This window comes from Mauremys reevesii, linkage group 2, assembly GCF_016161935.1.
Source record: "Mauremys reevesii isolate NIE-2019 linkage group 2, ASM1616193v1, whole genome shotgun sequence".
Lineage (NCBI taxonomy): Eukaryota > Metazoa > Chordata > Testudines > Geoemydidae > Mauremys > Mauremys reevesii.
The window spans coordinates 23,565,811-23,588,751 of NC_052624.1; the positions used below are offsets into that span (position 1 = coordinate 23,565,811).

The window sequence follows — 22,941 nt, forward strand, 5'->3', positions numbered from 1 at the left end:
CATATTGGGTGTCATTTTTGGCATGGTCAATGCTTGTAAAGCCTCCCAGCAAGCCATATAATATGAAATATGGATATGGTTCCACTAGGCTGCCACATCTGACATTTGATTTATAGCTTTAGGTGCTCTTTTTAATTCTAAACAGTCAATAAGGGATCAAAGGAAATGTCACGTTTGGAGTGTGCAGAAAGGAGAGTGACACATCCTGAGCCAGTGAGGGAGGAACCACAGGTTGCTGGATTCCAATTGGTTCTTCCCTGGCCTTGGCTGGTTGAGGTTGAAGAGGTCAGATTTTTAGTCATCATATTGTGAATATTTCCATCCCCACAAAAACATTTCATATATTTTTCATGTTAAATATCCACTTGTATAATATTGCATATGTTTAAGCGGTTCACATTCCAATGATTTTTTTTATTATTTTCATCGACCAAAATAAATGAAGAAAATGTTTCAGACTACACATGAAAGCATGTAAAAATCAATAACAGGATTTTAAAAGATTTAGAATGCCTTGAATACATTCATTTTCACCCCTCTTCCCTCTGATCTTTAAATAGCTTTTCTTGGAGCATAACATTTTTTGAAAAGTCAAATACAGAGCATTAAGGGTATAATTATCATTTTAATTATAACTCAATCATCCTATCTACTTTGCATAGAAATTAAAGCTTTTATGTCAGGATTTTGGGTACTCACAAACATTCAGGAGCAATTAATGCTAAAGGTTTTACGTTATTGCCTTTAACTTTCAGCCTTGAGGCTTCATTTAAAAAAAACAAAAACAAAAACAAAAAAACCCCAAAGACAGCCCCCCCCAAATAAAAAACCCAACAACAAATTTTCCTAGTTTAAATTTTGAAGCAAAAATTCCCCCTCCACAAATTATTTGTAAAGCCAAGACATTGAGCACAATTTTGAATGGTGAAAACTCTTTGTAGTGTAAACTTGTCAGAGTATAACCTGCCTTAGAATATGATACATATAAGGCTTGATCCAAAATCCACTGAAGTCAATGAAAAAACTCCCATCAGTAGGTTTTGAGTCAGACCTATAGACCATTTGATAATATTTCATAAGGGCATTTTTTATTCTAATGAAAACAATCACCAATAAGTTAGTGCTATAAAAGTTTTTGCCATCTGCAACATTATTGTCAAAGAAATCTTTTGAATTCTTCTCTTTCCATTCCCCTTCTTAGGTCTGAACTCAATAAAATGACACCTGGCTTCATCCTGATTGAGTTTTTACTCAACTGAATTTTCAGCAAAATAATTATTTTAAAAGATGGGTTGTCCAAAAACAGTAGGGTCGCTGAGGGTAACCCTGGGTAAACCAAGTTTACCCACTTCTCATTTGGAGCTTAGCTTAGGTTAATTTACCCACTTCTGTTTTTATCTCTAAACAGTTGCCAAAAGGAATGCCTTGCCTGTTCCTCCTGCCATTGCAAAGGGGGCAGTGTGTGTGTGTGTATGTATATATATGTGTGTGTGTGTGTGTATGTGTGTGTAAAAATACAGCAAAGATATTTTTCTCTCTGTTAACACCACAATATAAGATTTATACCATTTCCTCCTATTCTGTCAGTGCTGAAACTGGAAAGAAAATCATTCTTATGAGTATAGCTACCATAGGGAAATAAAATGGTTCTCCATTTAGAACTGGGCACTGTTTCTTATTTTACCGACTTTTTGCCTGTTATAGACTTCACGAAATACCTGACTATTAATTTCTATTGCTCTTCATGTATTTTTGGTTTGCAGCATACTTTGGCTGTGCTTACCTTATTTCCTTCCTCTAACAGCCTGTTAAATCTACGAGCAGATTTTTCAGATGACAACCTTAACAACCAAACCTCTGTCACTCTGTCGATATTAATGATTGTATGGCTATTTTTACAGTATTTTGGCAGAATTTTTTTTCTTTCTACAGTGCTAGAACCTAGTTATTTTGTTACTTTCCACATTCCCACCCCAGAAGTGGCTGCATCTCAGTGGTGCTGTAGTAGCTGATTCTGCAACTTTTTTATGCATGAAACGCCCATTGACTTCACTGAGCATCTTGCAATCAAAGCCCATACTGAATCAGGCCCATAGTTTGGAAAGTGCTTTGGGATCCTTAGGGAAAACAGAAAAAACATGACAGTGTGGTGTGGTATAAAGGTTTGATTGGCATGAATTAGGATGGAGATATTATATTAATTAGTTGTAAAGCAATGAATAAGTTACATCCAAAACGTGCCCCAATGAAATATTTATGCCACACCACAACATTATGTATTCTGTATATATGTATGCATGTAAATACAAATAACTTTTCTCAATTGATGGATGGACAATATTGTTTCATTATACTCATTATACTCACCATCATTAAACCAGAAGTGTTTGCGCCGATTTAATTGTCAGTGTGGGGCATTGTGGAACAGCTTCTGAAAGGCAGCAACAGTTGATATAAGTAATGCAGTGTCTACACTGACACTAGGTCGACCTAACTACATTGACTTAAACGCTACGTCTCTCGTGGAGGTGGAGTTATTAAGTTAGTGTAGTGGGCAAATTACATTGGTGGGAGTTACATTTTAGTGTAGATACTTAAAGAGTTAGGTCAATGTAAGCTGTCTTACGTCGACCTAACGCTTAGGACCCTAAAACCAGGGTTTAGGGATGCAAGTCAGTTAGGCAAAATGTTACCCCACATATTAAAGGAAATTGTAGCAACTGTTTTTTTAAAAAATGGTTGTATGTTTGGGGCAGAGCGAGGGAGGGGAACATGTGAATGCACGACTCACAGAGGCAGAAAAAAATACTATTGCCTTCTTCTGTGGGTGCTGCTACTGATGATAGCTCTGAGGAATGCTGCTCAGCTGACACACATAGGGCACTAAAAATAGACAAACTGCTGCAAAACCACCAGAGGGGTAAAACTACTGAATTCCCTCCATTCTGCAGCCAGAACACGTAAATCTGTTAGAAACTCCAAATACGCCTGAGCACCAGGTTATTCAGTTGTATGTCACTCCCCTTTGTTGCACAGTAAGTGAGGACCTGGGCCTAAGTTCTCTTAGGGTATGTCTACTCTGCAGCTGGGAGCACAAGCTAGCCATCCGAGTGCAGATCCAAGGGGTCAGGCAGGTTTTTATCTGGGTGCCACAACTCCACTGCCATTTTTGGTACGATAGCTTGAGCAGAACCATGCTCCCAGGCCCAGTGTACACACCTCCTTAGAGATTGCTTCCTCTCTCTTCACACCCCAACAGCTGAGAAGTGCCAGCACACTCCTGGCTCACAGTCCCGAGTGGTGTTTGTGCAGTCTGTGGGCAGGGCCACCCAGAGGATTCAGGGGACCTGGGGTAAAGCAGGGGAGCTGTGGCGCTTGTACTCACCCGGCGGCGGTCTGGGTCTTTGGCGGCATTTCGGCAGCGGGGGACCCTTCAGTCGCTCCGTGTCTTCGGCAGCACTGAAAGGCCCCCCGCCGCTGAAATGCTGCTGAAGACCCGGACTGCTGCCAGGCCAGGGCTCGCGGGGCCCCTGTGAGGCCCGGGGCAAATTCCCCACTTGGCCCCCCCAGACGGCCTGTGTATGTGGTCAGAGAGCTCTCCATGAAGGACTCTTCAGGTTGCTTTGGACAGACCTTATTGTCTTTGAGAATTCAGGGCACATAGCAAAGCCGATCTGTTTAGCTTGGCTGGCCCTTTTCCGATTGGGGATGTGGACTGTGTGATGAGATTCTTTATTTCTTTTTAGAGAAGAAAGGGTGTTAGCATAGACTACAGGTTAGCTAGTTTTATTATATGTATTTCTTGTACATGTAAATTACTGATGCACAGCTGGATAGGCACAGGTGTATAAACTGATATATGTGGATTTAAAGAAGCAATCACTAAACCTCTGTTCTAACAAGGCTGTCTTTACACTGGTTCAGAGCTAGTCATATCTGTACTACAGTGATTTTTTTTTTAAATGGTCATTATTTTCTTGACCATCAGTAACTATTACTGCATGGATCTCACTTATAAGCAGTTAAAGAAAAAGCAGTTAATAATACACAACCATTCTGTACGTTAGAGAATTCATGAGACTCTTTTAGGGATGTATTATTGCCGTAAGAAGAGTGCAAAGGCTCAAACATATTCATTAAAGTCTATGGGGCTCAGCAGACCACCGGGCTTTGGCACTAAGTCTGTGCAGTCAAATTATTACATTTGCTGACCATACGCTGTAGGTGCTTTTCTAAATAAAACAAACCTGTCATTTTAACGTATTGTTTCCAATACACCCAGAGGCATTATTATTTCATATTAGACACCAGCAAAAACCCAGCTTCAAACTCAAACCTGGATTCTGAGTTATAGCACTGATAAAAAACAGCAGCAACAAAAATCACCTGAAATTGCTAATTTTTTAGCTCACACTACTGTAAACTTTCAAATGAACACGCTTGATCTCAAAATTGCAAAAAGAAAAGATCATTTCTCCCCAGAATAAGAGTGAACTGTATGCCGAGCCCTGATCTTGAGGAATTTTCATGGCCCACCTGGAAAACAGGGCTTATAATGCAAACGCTGAGTGACCATACATTATAATGACACTAGCGGGCTTGGTTGTGATATCTAAACCTGGTGTGCTCGCTCCCCTTTTACATTTGCTACTTGCAGACGGCAAAAGAGAGGTGGATATCCTTAACCAAAGAAAAATGACCATGGAGTAGAAGATAATTCTTATATTCCATTTTTGTGATACCTCCAATTTAACAACTGTCTATGAAAAGGAGTTTTTCACAATGAGTTATTTAGTCACTATGGCTTATAGGGTATAACTGTCATTCTGAAGGGAACATCCATGCTATGATTTGCTGTCAATCTGTTATATACTTTAAGTCCATTCATTTTCCCACCAACAGGTGAAGATAATGCAGTGATACAAAGTAAAAGATAGATGATAACAATTCTTGAAGGGGGGAGAATGAAAGAGGGTTGGCAGGAAAATATGATAAAATGTTCCATTCCCCCTTTTAAAGTACCATAATAAAACATGTTTGAAGTGAAATACAGATGATATAAGTAGCAGAATGCGGATCTGCAATCAGAGTGTGATATTGTATATACTGACCAATCAGGACTTGTAACTATGAAGCGTTCCATCAACATTTGCACTGTCAAGATTGCTTCATTACTAATATGAATATTTCCAACTGTTAAACATCACAACTAAAGAGACACAATCAAGTTAAAAATCATGTTTCTGTCCGAAAATTTATTTTACCTGATACTGAGTAAAGCAACTCACAAGACAGAGATTCAGAGATTTTAAGGTCAGAAGAGACCGTTTTGATAATCCCCTATGACCTTCTGCATAACACAGGCCCAATAATTCCTGCATCTAGCCCATTAACTTGTGCTATAACCAACACAGAATAGAGAAAAAATATTCTATTTGCCCACTTTCTGCATTTGACATCAATTTGTGTATGGTCATTTTCACTCTTTCCCCTCATTAGTTATTCAGCTTTGTTGATCTGGGTCTTTTATACAGCAACAAAGGAGAGAGAAACATTTTTTGAAAAATAGGACAATGTTGTTATGAAATCACAAAATTTGGCAGGGAGATTTGGGGCAGGTGCAGTGCCTGACACTACTTTAAAACTCATGGACTAGATTTCAAGTTGACAATGTCCCTTTAAAAAACAAAAGCAAAATTGTAGCCTGCTACACAGTCAAGTTACATTTTTGCCATCGTCTTTTTTGACCACTCAGAGATATCTGCATTGAGATTAAAAAAACATTATAAACAGTTTAAACCCTGAACTGATCCTGACACATATGTCTATGTCCTCTTCATATGGCCTTTCTATCCATAGAACAAGTATCACCTTATAAATGGAGGAGATGATTATGCTTTATTGATTAGACCCGCAAGCATGAATGGAAACCAGGCAGCTAATGATGAATAACCATTGATGTTGTTTTTAAATTGCAGTATCTCAATCTTTTAGTTTTCAAGTGCTCACTAAATGCACTCTCGTAAAACTGTCAGGGGAGATAGTGGTTGCATTGAAATCGATGAGAGTTTTGCCACTGACTTCAGATATCAGGGGGCCAAGATTTCACCCAAGGTCTTCTTGAGTCCTGTGATTTTATCCTCTTCCTATAGCCTTGTTTTGAATGTCTCCTTCTTATTCAATTCCCTCATCACACTGCCTCAAGGACACCTACTGAAATATTACACACATGACCCTCAGACATATTGCAGACTGACCTCCCTTTCTAACACAGTGAAACACTGTTCTCAGCAGCTCCGTACAAATGTCACCATTTAATTCAGCACCTACATTGACTGGCGTCAGTGGGAATTTTGCCTGGGTAAGAACTTCAGCATTTGCTCCATCATAATCCAACAGATTTACAGTTTACAGCAACTGTGCAACAGTAAACTCATCAACATCATTGTTAGATTACTGGACATTTCCAGTTTATAACAGAACCTCTCATGAACCATTTCTCATCTTTCTACCTTTTGCCAATTAAAACCCCCAAATTTAAAAGCTATAGAAAAATCAGAGGCAGGAGTGAGTTATGCAGAAAAAATGTGAATGCAACAATTCAAATTCTCATGTTACCCTTTTTATTTTTGAGCCAAGAAATAATTGGATTTTTAGTTTATTAATCAGCAAACATAAGGGTCACCAGATAGCAAGTGTGAAGAATCAGGATGGGGAGTAATAGGTGCCTATATAAGAAAAAGCCCCAAATATTGGGACTATCCCTATAAAATCGTGACATCTGGTCATCCTAGCAAACTTGTTGCATTAAAAAGCACTGAAATCACTTATATCTGTTACCAGAATGAGTTTAAGCTCAGATTAGCACATTTTTGGTTACCACAACAGATATAAATAGGATAAATGATGCCCCTTCCCTGCCTGCCCCCTTCAACACCACCAATCAATTGCTCATATTATTTCCCTTAGATTTCCAGCTTCCAGTCTTTATACAGATTGGCCCAGAGGTGCACTCTCTGCATCCACAGGGAAATTTTTAGAATGCACTTCCTGTAATTCAATCATGCTGTGTCTCACTATTTTAATGCCTTTTTTTAGCCACATAGTCTGCTCGCTATCATGCTGCACAAGACAAGGGACTACTAGTGGCAATCTCATTAAAAGGAAAACATTTCAATATTTATAATCAGTACAGTGAAACCCACATACATGCCAGATAGGAGAAGAAATGTATTCCCCCCCTCACCCTGCTAATTCCTATATTCATGACACACTGGTTCCATAATGCCCATTTATCTGTTGTAGTAAAGTACCTTTCTGATGCCACAAACACAATACTGGGCAAACTGTGAAATGTCAGAATTACCCAGCTTACCCCAAATGAATGCCTAGGGACTGATTCTGGTATCACTCCCACCGCTTTTGGACTTTGGTGTAACTCTGTTGACTTCAATGAAGCTATTCCTGATTGTCACTGACGTGAGATCAGAGTCAGGCCCTAGGAGTTCCCTATATATCTGTGTTTTTACATAGCAAAGAATCCCATTTTAAGTGAAAAACAGAGACGAAGCTGCCTCATACACCAAGAGGTATCTCATTGTATTTGCATTGCTTCAGACGCATCAAACCAAATCCTATGCCAGTTTAAACCATGCATTTCAATGGGGATTACACAGAATTAGGCCAATTGCACAGACTTTTAAATAAGAACTATTTTCATAAATTGTAGCTATATTAAAAAAAAATCTTAAAGGTACAGACACAAATGAAAGTGTTGCTTACTTTGTACTGAGCTTAGATATAAACTGACTGGGCCCGATTCTTCTCCTACTTGCACCAGTCTTACACTGGTGTGATTCCAAAGGCTTTATAACGGCTTTATGCGAGAGGGGGAATCAGGCCCACTGTACACAAAAGCAAAACAAGCCCGGAGGCCCTTATAGTTTATGCTCAGCCCTTACTTAGGGAAAACTCCCACTGATGACAACTAAGGACTGAGTGAAAACTGAGCGGAGATTTCCAGATGTGGCCCACTACAAATAAAAACAATTGCTGGAGAAAGTGGTGTTTCCACTGCACCGTGATACATAGAGATTTGAATGGGGGTGGGGTGGGAAATGGTGGGATCTTAGATTTAGGATCGGAGAATTAATGTGAGAAAATAGCTACAAAAATCTCTCTTGCAGGAATATTGAGACTACGCGGCAGACTGGACACTTGAGAGAAGACAGACAGATTGGCAAACTCTTCTGATTACTGTATTGGCCCTTCCAGTCTCTGCACTGCAGCTGAAAAAAAGCCTTCCCAAAGAGGAAAAAAATGCTTAAAAAAACCCCAAACAAAACAAACAAACAAAAACAGCCGATTGCTCAATACTCAACAACTAAAATAGCCCCCGCCCCGCGTTTTATACAATGTATGTGCCTCTGTAAAAAGGAGCTCTGCTTTGGTATCAGAAGGCAAATGTTCTGTATATGTTTGTTTCAAAAACACTCATCAAAAAAACCCATCAGAAAATAAAAACCTCCTAATAAAAATGGCAACAATTTGTTACAGTAAGAGTTATCTCTATAACCAAATGCGTGAAAGGTAGACATGATATACAGGGCATAATTTCGCCTGTGATAAAATAAGAATGACCTTTGTGACTCCGTTTAGGTTCCACCTCTCCTGAGTTATGAGCCATTCTTCACTTGTAAGATATAGCCCATATCTCACTCAAACTCTCAGTGGACCACAAAACTCCCTTCCAGAAAAAATTATACTTCCTCAGTCTCCTGAGGATTACCCATGTCAGGTGAAGTTATATTATTGTCTGTAGTGCTGCAAGGAATTACTTTCCGGATGTTTCAGCTCATTACCTCCAGTCTTCATCAGCTATTTTCCAACTGCAGTAACCTTTGTAATACATATACAGTATATCTCAATACTATTGATTCTGCACCTGCTATTCATGTAAACAGAGTGAGAGTTATAGAGCACTAGATACAAAGCTGTAAAATAGCAATTGATCTGGCAACTAGAAAAATACAGATAAAACCTTGAAGTAATCAACTGAAATGTCTTAGAACTAATTCCAAGACACAGTGAAGGCAATTGTATGTATTTATATATCTTGTTCTAAAATATGCCAGGTGCCACATTTATCCCATCAGCATCGCTAGGGATAAGTATGACCCCAAACACCCCTGAGTTAGGCTTCTAAAAATTATTTCATTTTATTTCTGGAACTCCAGTGAAGCCAACATGCACAGGGACTGGGGAGGCCAGGAGATAGCACCAATTCCTGTTTCAACTTTCTAAGCAGGGACCAGAGGAGGAGAGAAGTGGAAATCTATCGGAGTCAAACAGGGCCACAGAAACGGAATCACCGATGGAGCTCTTTGCAGGATGAAGCTGAGCTTGTGCTGCTGGGTCCCTGGAGAGTGAAGCCCTGCTTGGATCTGTGTGGAAGTTGTGTAGGCCTAAGGCTCTCACTGCATATAACAGGGAGTCTCCAGCACAGAGTTACTCTGAAGCTGCAAGACAGCTAGAGCCAAAAAAGAAGACAGCGTTTAAAGAGGGGGTAGTTACGTAAACAGAGCGTGTAGTTACTTGAAGAGATCTACAATTGAGAGTGGGTGCCCTATCACTCATGCCTGGCTGCGCTACCATGGGTGAGTGATGTAGCCGCCACATCTTGGCCTTGATCCTGCACTCAATTCAATTCAATGGGAAAACTCAGGATCCTCAGTAGAGTTAATGAGAGTCAGAAGTGCATTAAAAGAAGAAGTAATCCGCTATCCTTCCAGTCTTAATGTTGTTTAGCATTTCATCACTAAAACATATACTTTTTTCCAACTGACTTTTATTCTAGTCCAAAACAGAACCTTTTAACATGAGCGGAAGCAAGGTGTGAAGAACTAGTAGAATACAAACGGACCTTATCTGAACTGTATTTAATAGGAACCAGAAGCAATGAACTAGGGATATTCAACGGAAATAGTTCAGCTGGAGATAGCTAAACTTCTTGCTGTGCACATTTAAATATAGAGGGCTGACCTGGAGATTAGGTATTTATCAGCTGCATGGCGGAATGAGAAATGGCTGCAACACATTTCAGGATAAGTTTGATATTTTATTCACTATAAATCCATAGAACCAAATTCTGCTCTCATTTGCACCCAGGTGAATCTGGAGTTATGGTATTAACTTCAGTGGGGTTTTGTGGATTTATATCAATAGAGCTGACAGCGGATTTGGCCCATGGAATATAGAATTGTTTTAAAAATTGTCCAGTTAATATTCTTAGTTTCATGATAGGAAAAAAAAACCAAACAAACCCAGATCTTTTAAACAAATGCAAAGACAATGTCTATACTTCTAAAGAAATAAAAGCACTGGTTAGGATACTCAGCATGGGAGATAAAATACAGCTGAGTTACCATCATAGCACACCCTCCGCCATATACCCGGCAGAAAACTTTTAAACAAAGCTTAGATTTTGTCCCTGTGCGTCAGTACTCTACTGAACAACTCCCACATTTTCCCCAGTGGGACTCAAGGTTTTTGTAGATGCAGAAGGTGCTGAATTTTCACCTAAGATGTCTGATTATTTTGCCCCCCAAAAAAGTACTTCCATCTTTTACAATTAGTTGCATTTTTTTCACCAGAACCCACAGGTTTGCATTTGTATTTGCAGCTGAGAAGGCTGCACTTTACCATATGAACTTTAGCCTTTCAGTAACAGATAAAGCAGCAGCACTGATCTCTCCACACCACCATCTTACCTTTTTCTTAATGCTGCTAACCACTGTGGTATAAGTGTTTAATTTACTCAGATCAATTTCTGTCAAAGGCAGACTGGAAGCCTCTTCCGTCTTGTCTTTGCAATGCTTTTTTTTCTGCTGATCAGTCTGACTTCATTGGTGTTTATCTTGTGACCTGTTGTTACTGCATGCTTGACTAATTGATCCCTTTCATTTGTGCAGATGAGGGTGACCAGATGTTCTGATTTTATAGGGACAAACCCGATATTTGGGGCTTTTTCTTATATAGGCTTCTATTACCCCCCACCCTCTCTCCCGATTTTTCTCACTTGCTATCTGGTCACCCTAGTGCAGGTAACTCCTGATAGGCAATGTGGCATCTTTGCCCAGATTTATGCTCGATTTATGCTCATTTTAATAATGAGGCTGTCTGGTACTTATATGATCCTCTTTAAGAACCTCAACTTTCCACTTTAAAAGAGCTTGTTTTCTTGATTTCTGATACATAGAAGATAGATGTTGGACTTAGTATTTGTTTTTTGGGTCTCTGTTCCTTGTAATCGCATAGACATATCCAAGGGAAACTCCAGGTAACTATGTATTTTTTTGTGAATGTACTTTCTTCTTGGCTCTAGTCTATTCATAGAAGGAAAGATTGCAAAAAATATCCACATCAAAGACCAGTAAATCTTTTTACTGAGATTCCTTTTTTTTTTTAATGCATGCAGAATTTAAAGAGGCAAATTTATGCACTCTAGCTTGTCAGTTTTTTGGGGGGAATGCAATTCATTTATTCCCGGTTAGTGTCCTACAGCACATGGTGACATCAGCGTCCACATCCCTGTCCTATTTTAATTTCCCTCAATGTTGAGACGTAAAACACAGAGCTGAAGGTTTTATCCTGTAAGAGCAGCGGGCACCTCCTATCACAACAATTTCTATCATTATGACCAAAACCACCAAAACAACTGTATTCCTAAAGTAAAAATCCCAGGTCCTTTCTGTTTGGTGTTTCTATGGCAACCTGGAGGTTTTCTGGCTTTGACTTTCAGAACTTTGGTAAATTTGCAATTAGACTGAGTGTGTTAATTTAGACAAATACATTTTCTAAGGGCTCTAAGTTGTCCTCTGCATTTAAAAACCTGTACATGGGGAAACAAGGGCAATTTGCCGCCAGCACAGAGAATAGTAGCACAGAGTGCTAGGATGCTTGCCCTGGACAATATCTTGCAGACCTTATTCTGGCAAAGCTCCTATAAAAATCAGTGAGCGGGCTGCCTAAGTCCTGCTGGATTTGGCACCCCGAACACAGAGATGTGTGGATAATAGGATATAAATGAAGTTCAGAGGGTATGGCAGTAAAGAACAACTCATTTTTGGAAAAGACAGGCACAGTCTGGGCAAAAAACTCTTTTAGCAATTCATGTCACATTGCTGGTAGCTTGACAATGACTAACGCTACAGACAAAACCCAACCTCATCAACAAGTGCAGCTAAACAGTGTTCCATAGTGAAGGCAAACTAGTTCAGGTACAGGGGAGACTTTCTCCACGACAGTGAGATACTGGACTGTTATCAGAAAGCTACAGCAATTCTCTCATACCAGCCTATAGTAATAAGACAACATTAGTGCCATTGTATGAGTAGGGTAAGGACTGTGGTTTGCATGACGGCTGGGCAGCAGTTGAACACAGCAGGTAGAACAACCTTTGCCACACATGGCAGCAAAATACAGCTGTGTTTTTATGTGCTTCCAACCCTGGCTAGGGATAACAAAAACTTGGGTTTGGGCTCTGAGGCTACTGACATATGGTACACAAGTCACTACCTGCATGCACCAGATGCATAGCTTTGTCTTGGGTGATAATGGCCCTGGACATAAGTGTGGCTAGGTATCAGTAGCCACACATAGGCATGAGTCACACATAGTTCACCTTGCTATAATATTGTCACCTCCATTATTATTATAACTATCCTTTGTTAGAAGTTGTCATGGGCATTATCTTGCTCTTTGGGTAGTTCATGCTTCATCTGTCAATTTAGCATGGGTTTGATGACACGTACAATGGATGTAGATGACTTTTGTCTGGGAATTTAAGCCTGTCTGGGAGCTTAAATTCATAACTCTGCTAGACAAAAATCATGGCCTGAACAGAGACACTGGCTTTATGGCTTATTATAGTGGTGCCCAACCTTATTACATAGAAGGGCCACATAAACCTAAGCACAACCTTGTGTGGGCCAAACAGATTCTACATATTTTAATAAGATTTAAAGTCACCTGCACTGATTTATATGTTAAGTTCAGCTTGTTTTGTATGTATTTAGACAGGTTGTTTCTATATACAGTATTATCTATTTAAAAACGTATAAAGAAATCAGTGCATAAAACATGTATTAGAATGATAGAAAACAGGAACAAAAAGGAAAGAACACAGAATGCTAATGAATTGACCGTTAGGATATTGTGTTGAAGCAGGCAGTAGGCCTTATGAAATGCTCTGGTGGGCCATGTATGGCCTGGCTGCAGGCAGTAGGTTGGGCACCCCTGCCTTATTACAACAATCTGCAATCCATTAATCCCCACTTTCTATCCCATGAATGTAGACGTGTTAATAGGCCACCCTACCTTGAATGGCCCCTTAGAATATGTGCTAACTACTTATGCTAAACAATCTATTCCACCTTGCATTTAGCTGTGATGCTGGGAGTACCTTTCCCTGATCTGAAGAAGAGGTCTGTGTGGCTCAAAAGGGTGTCTCTCTCACCAGGGCTGGCTCCAGGCACCAGCCAACCAAGCACGTGCTTGGGGTGGCACCTTGTAAGAGGTGGCCAATCTTAGGGTGGCGGGGGGCGCTTGGTTGTTTTTTTTTGGTTCGGTGAGGCGGCGCTCGAGGTTTTTTTCTGTTGGTGTTTTTGTTTCGGCGGTGCAGCGCGGCGCTCGGGGGGGTGTTACGGTGGTGCGGCACTCGGGAGGGTGTTATGGCGGCGTGGCGCTCGGGATGTGTGTGTTACGGCGGCGCGGCACTCTTTTTTTTAACTTGGGGTGGCAAAAAAGTTAGAGCCGGCCCTGTCTCTCACCAACCAACATTGATTCAATAAGTGTTAATTTCTTAACCTCCCTATAAGGATTATTCCTTAAAAGTATAATGCAGTTGATTCAGATAAAAACTATCAGACTTGAAATGAGGCCAATGTTGCCGGCTCTAGTCTCCCCACAAGGCCTTTGAGATGCACATTATTCATCATATTTACTCTAATAAAGCAGTGACCAGCACGAACCGGTTGTTAAATTTAGAAGCCGGTTTAGAACCGGTTGTTAAAGGGGCGGGCAAACTCCGGCCCGCGCGACCGTCCTGTCCAGCCCGCCTGAACTCCCGGCTGAGGAGGCTCCCCTGGCCCCTCTCCCGCCTTCCCCCCCTCTCGCAGAGCCTCAGTGTGCCACGCCACCGGTGCCAGCGCTCTGGACCGCTCCTGGGCAGCTCTGCAGCTCCTACCGCTTTGAGCAGCATGGTAAGGGGGTGGGGCTGTGAGCTCCATTGGTCCGCACAGCATCCTTGCACACTGCCCTGAGCAGCATGGTAAGGGGGCCAGGGCTGGGAGGAGGGGTTGGATAAGGGGCAGGGAGCAGTTGGAGGGGGCGGAGGTTCTGGGGGAACGGGGGGCGGGTTGGGTAGGCTTGGGCGTTCTGGGGGTCTGTCGGGGTGGTGGTGGATGGGGTCGAGGCAGTCAGGGGACAGGAAGCGGGGTGAGTTGGATGGGGGTGGGGTCCTGGGGGGCAGTTAGGGTGGGGGGGTCTCGGGAGGGGGTGATCAGGGGACAAGGAGCGGGGGGCGGTTGATGGGTTGCGGGTTCTGAGGGGGGCAGTCGGGGGCAGGATGTGGGTGGGGGTCGGATTGGGGGGGGAAGGCTGTTTTGGGAGGCACGTGGGGCTTGTACTCACCGGGCGGTGCTCCGACTCGGCAGTGGCACTTCCATGGTGGGTCCTTCACTCGCTCTGAGTCTGCGGCAGCACTTCCACGGTGGGTCCTTCACTCGCTCCGGGTCTTCGGCGGCACTGAAGGACCCGTCACCGCCGTGCCGCCGAAGACCCGGAGTGAGTGAAGGACCTCCCACTGCCGAAGTGCTGCCGAAGACCCAGTAGGGAACCGGTTATTAGGATTTTGGCAGCTCATCGCTGTAAGTTCATAAAAGAACGTCTAATAATAGCAGCTGAACAATGAAGCGCCACATGCACAGAAACTAGAAATTCTGGTAATTCTTTGACCGATCTTGTGAACAAATAGGAACGGGTGAGAAACAACCTCTCACAATTCATTTGACTTAAACACATATATTCCAGCTATACACTCCTTCCACCCTTTTCTCTCTTTTATAAGTCAGGTAGGTGAAGACAATCCTTAGTTTCAAAATGAGAAAAAAAAAAAAGGATATGGTGAATTTATACCAAGGGATGTATTCTGCTTCCCCATGGAAGAACTATAGTTGTGGCTGGCATCTTTGGTTCCTACTTGGCTTTAAGGCAGAATCCCCATATAACAAATAATGACAGTGGCTTCTTTTGCCTTCAGCAGAACTGATTACTTGGCTAGAGTCTGCACGGGATATGATGGGATAAGAGCAATCACCACAGGCTGCAATCTTACCAGACCCTCTACACTGAATGAGGAGACAGTTGTCTAGGCTCAGCACTTTTTTGCTTTAAGCAAAAACCTAACTTTTCAATAAGAAGAACAAAAGGGAAAAAAACATACTAATTTGGCTCAGAATAACGAGGAGGTGTTTAAAGTGAGGGAGAGAACATTGCAGAAGGAACAATGGTTGATGTATACATTAATGTGTTTCTTTGGCAGAGTTCAAAGAAGTTGCTTTGTATCATGTGATAGTGGGGGGTAGCATTGAGAATATTCATTCTTTTAACTGAATGGTGTAACATACGAAAAGCATTCATATGATCCAACTAAATTCCAATCCCAGTAACAGAATTCTTGCTCCACCTGAAAATTACAGATTATACAAAATTATTTCCTATCTAGCTTTTTAATAGTTTTGAAAAATATTTTATTTTAACGAATGTTCTCATAATCCATCTCATAAACGAGAAGGAAAAATAACTAATTATATCTAATTATCTGTCTCTTGAAACTGTGTGCCCACTCCTAGGTTATCCAGATAAAGAAAGCATTTACTGAACAACAAAAGACTTCACTATCTGATAATACGTTCTGTACTTTTGGTTAGCTGGAACAAATGTATCTGCATCTGTGCATATGCACATACACTGATCACACAATATATTTATACACCCAAGGTTCACTTTCAGAGGGCTGAGCACTCTCACCTCCAAAGTTAATTGGGTTTGTTGGCAACCAATCCTCCTAAAAATAAGGAATATAAATATATGCTATAGAATGTATAATTTATGGGCTGTATAAACCCAAACGGCCTGTCTCTTGATATATCTACAGTATATATTCCTAATTACAGTCCTTTTTATACTGTAATGTTGCATGAGTAGTTTGGTTGAGGCCAAAGGGTCGGGGACCTGTCCAAAATGACGATAGAATGACACCTTAATATCTGAACTTTACTGTAAAAGACTGTAAAAGAAAACAATTAAGAAAGTTCCCTACCAGGCTGTAACAATGAACCGATCCACAATTACTATTGTGTGTGACAAAATGTCATCTTAAAAAGAGAGTTACTTGAATATTCAGGTAACGGAATGATCTTAGGGGGTGAACATTCCTAGGTGCTTTGTAATTTTGTTTTCTCAATCAGTCTCACTACAAAGCAGCAGAATGCATCGCATACAGTTGGCAGGAGTGCCACAAGAGGGAGTCAGTCATCATAAAACAAGAGGTCGCCTGATTCAAATTGCTACTCTGCATTCTGGAAGGAAGAAGCCATTTGAACAATTAAGGCTTCCTGGAGGTGACTATCAGTGATAAACAGATAAAGAATGTAATTTTGGAATGACTGTAACAGTCCATCTCAAACAGAGAAGGGTCTGTATAGAACCAAGCCAGAGAAAGGCTCACAACAGGCGCTAGTATTACATCTCCCATTTAGTGGAGCAGAATGATCATAGCTTCTGCTAAGTAGATAATAATGAAGGATCATAAACAATGTAAAGGACACAAGTCCAAGAGGAAGCTGGAGCTTTAATGAGGTCCAACTTGCCAGGAGCTTTTTGACGTGTCCCTAGCTGACTTACAGAGCCAGAAAAGCAACAACTTAGACTCTGACAGCTGTAAGAGTGGCTGCTTTTAAAGGAAGTTTTATGTGATGATGCCACTGGACTGGGATTTGAGCTTTTATGTAATAACTAGCCCAGCTCATTGCCCGAGACCTAATCATTCTCAACAAACTCTCTCATCACAATGCTTCATACAAATAATAGTTCTCCACAAATCAGGTAATCTCTAATATTAGCTCCCCGGATAGGAGAGTTTGGTTCAGACTAGTAAATCGTGAAAGTTAGCAGGGTCCATACTGTGTCTTACTATCTTCACGTAATAAATAATATACATTCTGAGGAGAAGAAAGCAAATGCTGGCTGCTGGGATGGATGGATGGAATAATGATTTAAAAATTACACTACAAGAGCAGCCAGCACCCAGCATTCACTGGCAGACAAGTCATTTGACAACAATTCTACATATGCTTCCATCACAAAGCACTTGTGAGTTTAATTATCAAAGAAAAACTGAGCATCCATCATTTTACCAGTGTATTGTAGAAAGCTATGGATCTTTTCTGCTAGTTAGTAAGGTAAGGTCTTTATATCTGAGAAAAATATTCCTTTAGTTCATGTACATTTTCCCCTGGAAGATATAAATATGATTTATAAAGAGCCACAAATGCCCATGAACATTTAAATATTTAGTATTAATTATTATTATTATTACAAATCACTAACCATCTGGCATTAGTTAGGCAATGGTACACTTATGCTTCTCTGCTAAGTTGTTCGGTTTTGCTATCTCACCCTTCCAAACTCGTCTGTCCCCATTTGTCAGTTTAATCGCCCTGTGGCATTCTGTCTGACACGTAGATGGTGCTACAGTTGACACGGATGCTTAACTTTAAGCACACTAGCAGCCCAATTAGAATCTTCTCCTGTAGAGGGTGCTATGAGCAGGGGAGAGTTTACAGCATCTCTGCTCTACAAGGGTAGGTCTATACTTACCTGCCGGGTTGACGCGTAGCGTTCGACTTCTCGGAGTTCGAACTATCGCGTCTAATCTAGACACGATAGGTCGAACTCCGAACGCGCTCCCGTCGACTCCGGAACTCCCCCACCGCGAACGGCGGTGGCAGAGTCGACGGGGGAGCCGCGGACTTCGATCCCGCGGCATCTGGACAGGTAAGAAGTTCGAACTAAGGTAGTTCGACTTCAGCGAAGTCGCGTACCTTAGTTCGACCCCCCACCCTAGTGTAGACCAGGCCCAAGTTACTGCCGCAGTTCTTCCCTCTCTGTGCAGATAGTGGCAGCAGAGGGTTGGGGGAGAGAACCATGGCACAGAACATCTGGGGAAGGAGACTGGGGATATAGGTGGTAGGAAGGAAACATACACCCACTGGGGAGGAAAATGGGAGATTATGGAGTGCCCAAAGCATGAACAGAATGGGCAGTGAGGCAGCTATTCATCAGGGGGTGCAGCAAATGGATTCCTGGATCTGAAAAACCACTTTGTCTGGGTGATACCTATGGAATGCTATTTTAGATGTCACAAACGGCATGGTCAGGTTCCTTTGACAACCAGACCTCCACGGCCATATTTACCTCTGTTTATTTAGAGTTTTGACATGCTGCTTCGGCTGGACATTCTTGGCCTTGGCGCTTTGTTCACCAGGCTTCTTTAATTCATTCAACAGCTGGTGGTTACCTTTTTGCCGCTTACAATATAAAACACATTTCCTCCCCCCTAAAACTGACACTGCTACCTGAGCAAGATAATGTGCCATGCCCAGAGATGTCCTCCTTCCATATACCCTTCAGCATTCACTTTTCTTCATCTAATTATCCTACATTGTTCTCATGTTCCCTGTCTGTCTGTAGTCACCTGTTGTCGCTTGTCTTTTACTTAAAGTGTTTGCAGTTGTGGCCGTGTTGGTTCCAGGATAGTAGAAAGGCAAGGTGGGTGAGGTGATATCTTTTATTGGATCAAAGAAGTTGAGATTACCTAACCCACCTTGCCTCTCACTTAGATTGTAAACTGTTTGGGGCAGGGGCCATCTTTTTGCTCTGTGTTTGTACAGCCCCTAGCACAATGGAGTCCTGGTCTATGAGGGGGGCTCTGGGGTATCACTGAAACACAAATATACTACTACTAATACCTAGTCCACTACTGCTGTGTCACCAAGTTGGCTCCATTTCAGTTGCTCTACATTAAGAAACTGTAATCCTATAAATGTCTCAACTTGCCACGGTTGTGCTTTCCCCACATAGAGTGTGTGTGCCGATGACAGGTGAAGATAGAAGCTTGAAACTCAAGCAGCATTCTTCCAGTCCTCCCTACCCACTTTGCCTCTCTGTTAGGAGCATCGTAAGTCCTTATCTGCTGCCTTTGTTTGTACAGAATGGGGGTGGAGAAGGTTAAAAAAAATCTGCCTGGTCATTTGACTAGACAAAGCTGTTCACCTAAGGCACATTGGCACAGCTTCGGGGAACACATTGCCAGCTACATGCCATCTCACTTTGCACCAGAATCAAATCTATCACTGACAACCTGAGCCCTGGTTTCATTGCACCACTGGTGTGAGGGCATGACTGCAAGAAAGCTGGCAGCAAGGATGGTTAGAGAAATAATGGAGCGGGATAGGGAACAACTGATCCAATGTGAAAATGAAGTCCGTTTTGCAGCTTAGAGAGAAACAGGCCTTTGTCGGGAAATAGCTCAAAGGGAATGAGCAATTGGTCTTTTCCATACACAGTGATTATTCTCCACATGACACTGTGTGCTAAGATGTTACTTAAGTTGACTAATAGGAATCCCTGACCTGCACAGTGTAAAGGATCAGTACAAAGGGGTTACTCAGATTGCTCTGGACTGTAAATGAGGCTTTAGGCAAGCATGGGATTTAACTGGATTCAAACTGTTAGCCTCATTTGCAGAATGAAAACCAGTCTTCTCTGCTTCTTTGTAGTGACACACAGACAATGCACAATCACATGAGGTTATGTTTAAACACATAAACTAGCAGCTCATCCTTTGGAGTCCACTTGATATAAACCAGCAGGAGCAGAGTTAAGCAATTTCAAAGCAGAGTGAATGCGATTTTCACACCTATTCATTTTTAATTTATGTCCATTTGAAATCTGAGCACCCTCTATTACTAATTTGTTATGGCAATATTAATTAATGATTTTGCTTCTCAGCAGTTGAATGCTGTTTACACTGAGTGAGATAGATTAGGAGGAGTATAAGATTAGAAAAACAATCTGGAGACTGGTCAGGTGCAGTTGGGGGTCACCTTGATGTTTCTGAAAAGAGCACACTGTGCTACAAAAGCCTACAAGTATCCCACAGTTTCTCGACAGGGAATATACCGGGTTCGCACTAGTGCAGACTTGGTAAGGCTATATCAGCATTTTTCACTATTAACTCCGATTTTGGAGCAGGAATAACAGTTTTTTAAGGGAAAAAAACCCAACAATCAACCCTCAGGCTCCCATAAAAGTTGATAGTCCAAGGAGTGATCTTCATTTATGGGCTATACGAGTCAAGACCAAGCTCAACAGTAAACAAGGGGCAACATTCAGTGATTGAGAGAAAGGAAATAATGATTTTTTCATGAAATGTTTCCATTCTCATCCTACTTTGACTCTGCTGGGTGATTCAGTGGATCCTCTCTGGTTGCTTGGACACCATGACCAACATATTCCATGTAGATTCAGACCATTGGTTGCTTTTATGTCCTACCCTTAGGTGGAGTGGCAACATATTTAGCTTTGGCCCAGGTTAACCGATAAGGTTTAAGCCATCGCTGAGAATAGAGGCACATTTCAGTCTCTGTAGATACTTAGTAGGCCAGGCAGCTGCTGAGGCAAGCTAGGTCATGACTGCTCCTGAGGATTTCTGCTGCCCTAATTTCTTTATTCTGGCACTTAATTGTTTTGCCTGAGAACGGGCTGATCAAGAACAGCAGGACTAGACTTCAGTGCTCAGCCTAGGGAATTTGATCCTGACACAGCATAAATCCCCACAAGTCTGGTGGCTTCAATAGGCATCCAGTATGTGCAGCACCTATTAGGATCAGGCCTTGAGAAAGGAGGATAGTACAGATTGAAGAATGTGGCCCCTAAGGGACCCCTTTTACATTGAAGTGCATTTGCTCATTTGTTCAGTGAGTGGCCAGAGAATAGCACAAACCTCAAAAGATTCTGAGATTCCATTCACCTAAGTGCCTGGAAAGCTCTGATGCTTCTCTCCAAACACTGATAAAATATTGCAAACCACTAGGGCAGTGGTGCCCAAACTTCTCCTGTTGCACACTTACCAGTAATGGAATCTGTCCGTGCTCCCCCTCAATTATGGCACAGTTGGCTCAGCAGAGGAGCTTGGGCTTAAGGTGCAGTTGGGGGCAGAACTGGGGATGGAGGATGAGCTGGGGCTAGAGGCAGAGCTGGCCTGGGGTGGAGAAGGAATGATGGCAGAGCTGCTTCTGGGGCTGGAGCTGGGTTGGGGGTGGAGCAGAGCAGAGCGGCGCTCTCTCCCCACCCCCAGTGCGGGCTGTCCAGAACCTGCTGTGCACCCCACAAAACCTTCCTCTGCACCCCTCTGGGGGGGTGCCCCACAGTTTGGGGACCCCCCCAGAGGTGTGGCAGAATTGGGCTAGAAATAGCACAAGTACAGACTCACATGATGTCTGGCACTTCCTGCTTCCAGACAGGCTGCTGACACGAAGGGCTCAAAAATCAAGGTCCCAGAGAAGTCAATGGCAGAATTCTGCTTGTAGTGCAAAGACATGCAAAAATGGAATACAGTGGGACGCCATTTATATTTGAATTTCACAAAATATATGATTTTTTTGGTGACTGCTGTAGCTGATTCTCATTATATCTGATCTGGTTTGCCCACCCCAAGGATCAACGAGTCAGTTTTCTGATCTCCATACAAAAAAGATAAAGCACAGAAAAAGAGTGATTGGTGAGTTAGGGGAATGGCTGGTGCTGGGAGCTGCCTTACCAAGTGGGGGGGTCAGTGCTAACAAGGCCAGTTCAGTTAGGGTGGATGTGGCCCATTCCCAACAGTGGACAAGAATGAGTGAATATCAACAGAGGGAAAATTACTTTTTGTAGTGCTAACGAGGCCAATCCACCATGATTGAATTGGCCTCGTTAGCACTGACACCCCCCCCCACTTGGTAAGGCAACTCTCATCTTTTCAGATGCTGTATATTTATCCCTGCCTACTATATTTTCCACTCCATGCATCTGATGAAGTAGGTTACAGCCCATGAAAGCTTATGCCCACATAAATTTGTTAGTCTTTAAGGTGCCACAGGGACTCCTCATTGTTTTTGTTTCTATTGACTTCAGTGGGATTTGGATCAGGCCCTTAGTGAACAGTATGAGTCACTGCTGATAGACATGATTAGTGGGATGTCAGAAAAATTCACAGTGTACTAATGGTACCTTGAGCTGACATGCTGAATGCTGGCATTAAAAATGCCAGACTAGTCTATTGGTGGCACAATATATAACAATCCAAAAGAAAGTTTGACAGAGAGAGTTCACTGACATCTTTTCATTACCATGTTCCCTTCCAGAAGCACAGGAAGATTAAGCTGGGGGGTGGAATGGGTCTAAGGATAGAAGAAAAGACACAAGAGGAAGATATACAATTCCTGAGCCATGCAAGATGTACAATCCAGGTGGAAGCAGTGGCGACGTATTCGTCCTAAAAGTGTGTGTCTGGGGGGGCATGAGGCCCTGCCCCCTCTGTGGTCCCGCCCTGCCCCTCCTCTTCCCCTTGAGGCCCCACCCCCTGGCTAAGCCAGAGGTTGGAGCTGGGCTGGAGATCCTGGGCCCCTCCACCTGCCCAGGGTGGGGGGAGGGCTGGAGAGCTGCCCCTGGCCAGTGTTCCTGTCCCGTCCCTGCCCAAACCCTCCACTCAGAGCAGGTGGAGAGTCTGTGGCTCCCCACAGCTGCCCACATGGCTCTTACACTGACCTGGCTCTGACT

At 42.4% G+C, this 22,941-nt stretch overlaps 1 protein-coding gene across 1 annotated transcript in view; it reads right to left on the reverse strand.

Moving 5' to 3' along the window:
* The window catches only part of ADARB2 (adenosine deaminase RNA specific B2 (inactive)), a 430,816-nt gene that overhangs the window by 119,221 nt on the left and 288,654 nt on the right, over window positions 1-22,941 (reverse strand). The gene's annotated exons all lie outside the window — the stretch shown is intronic.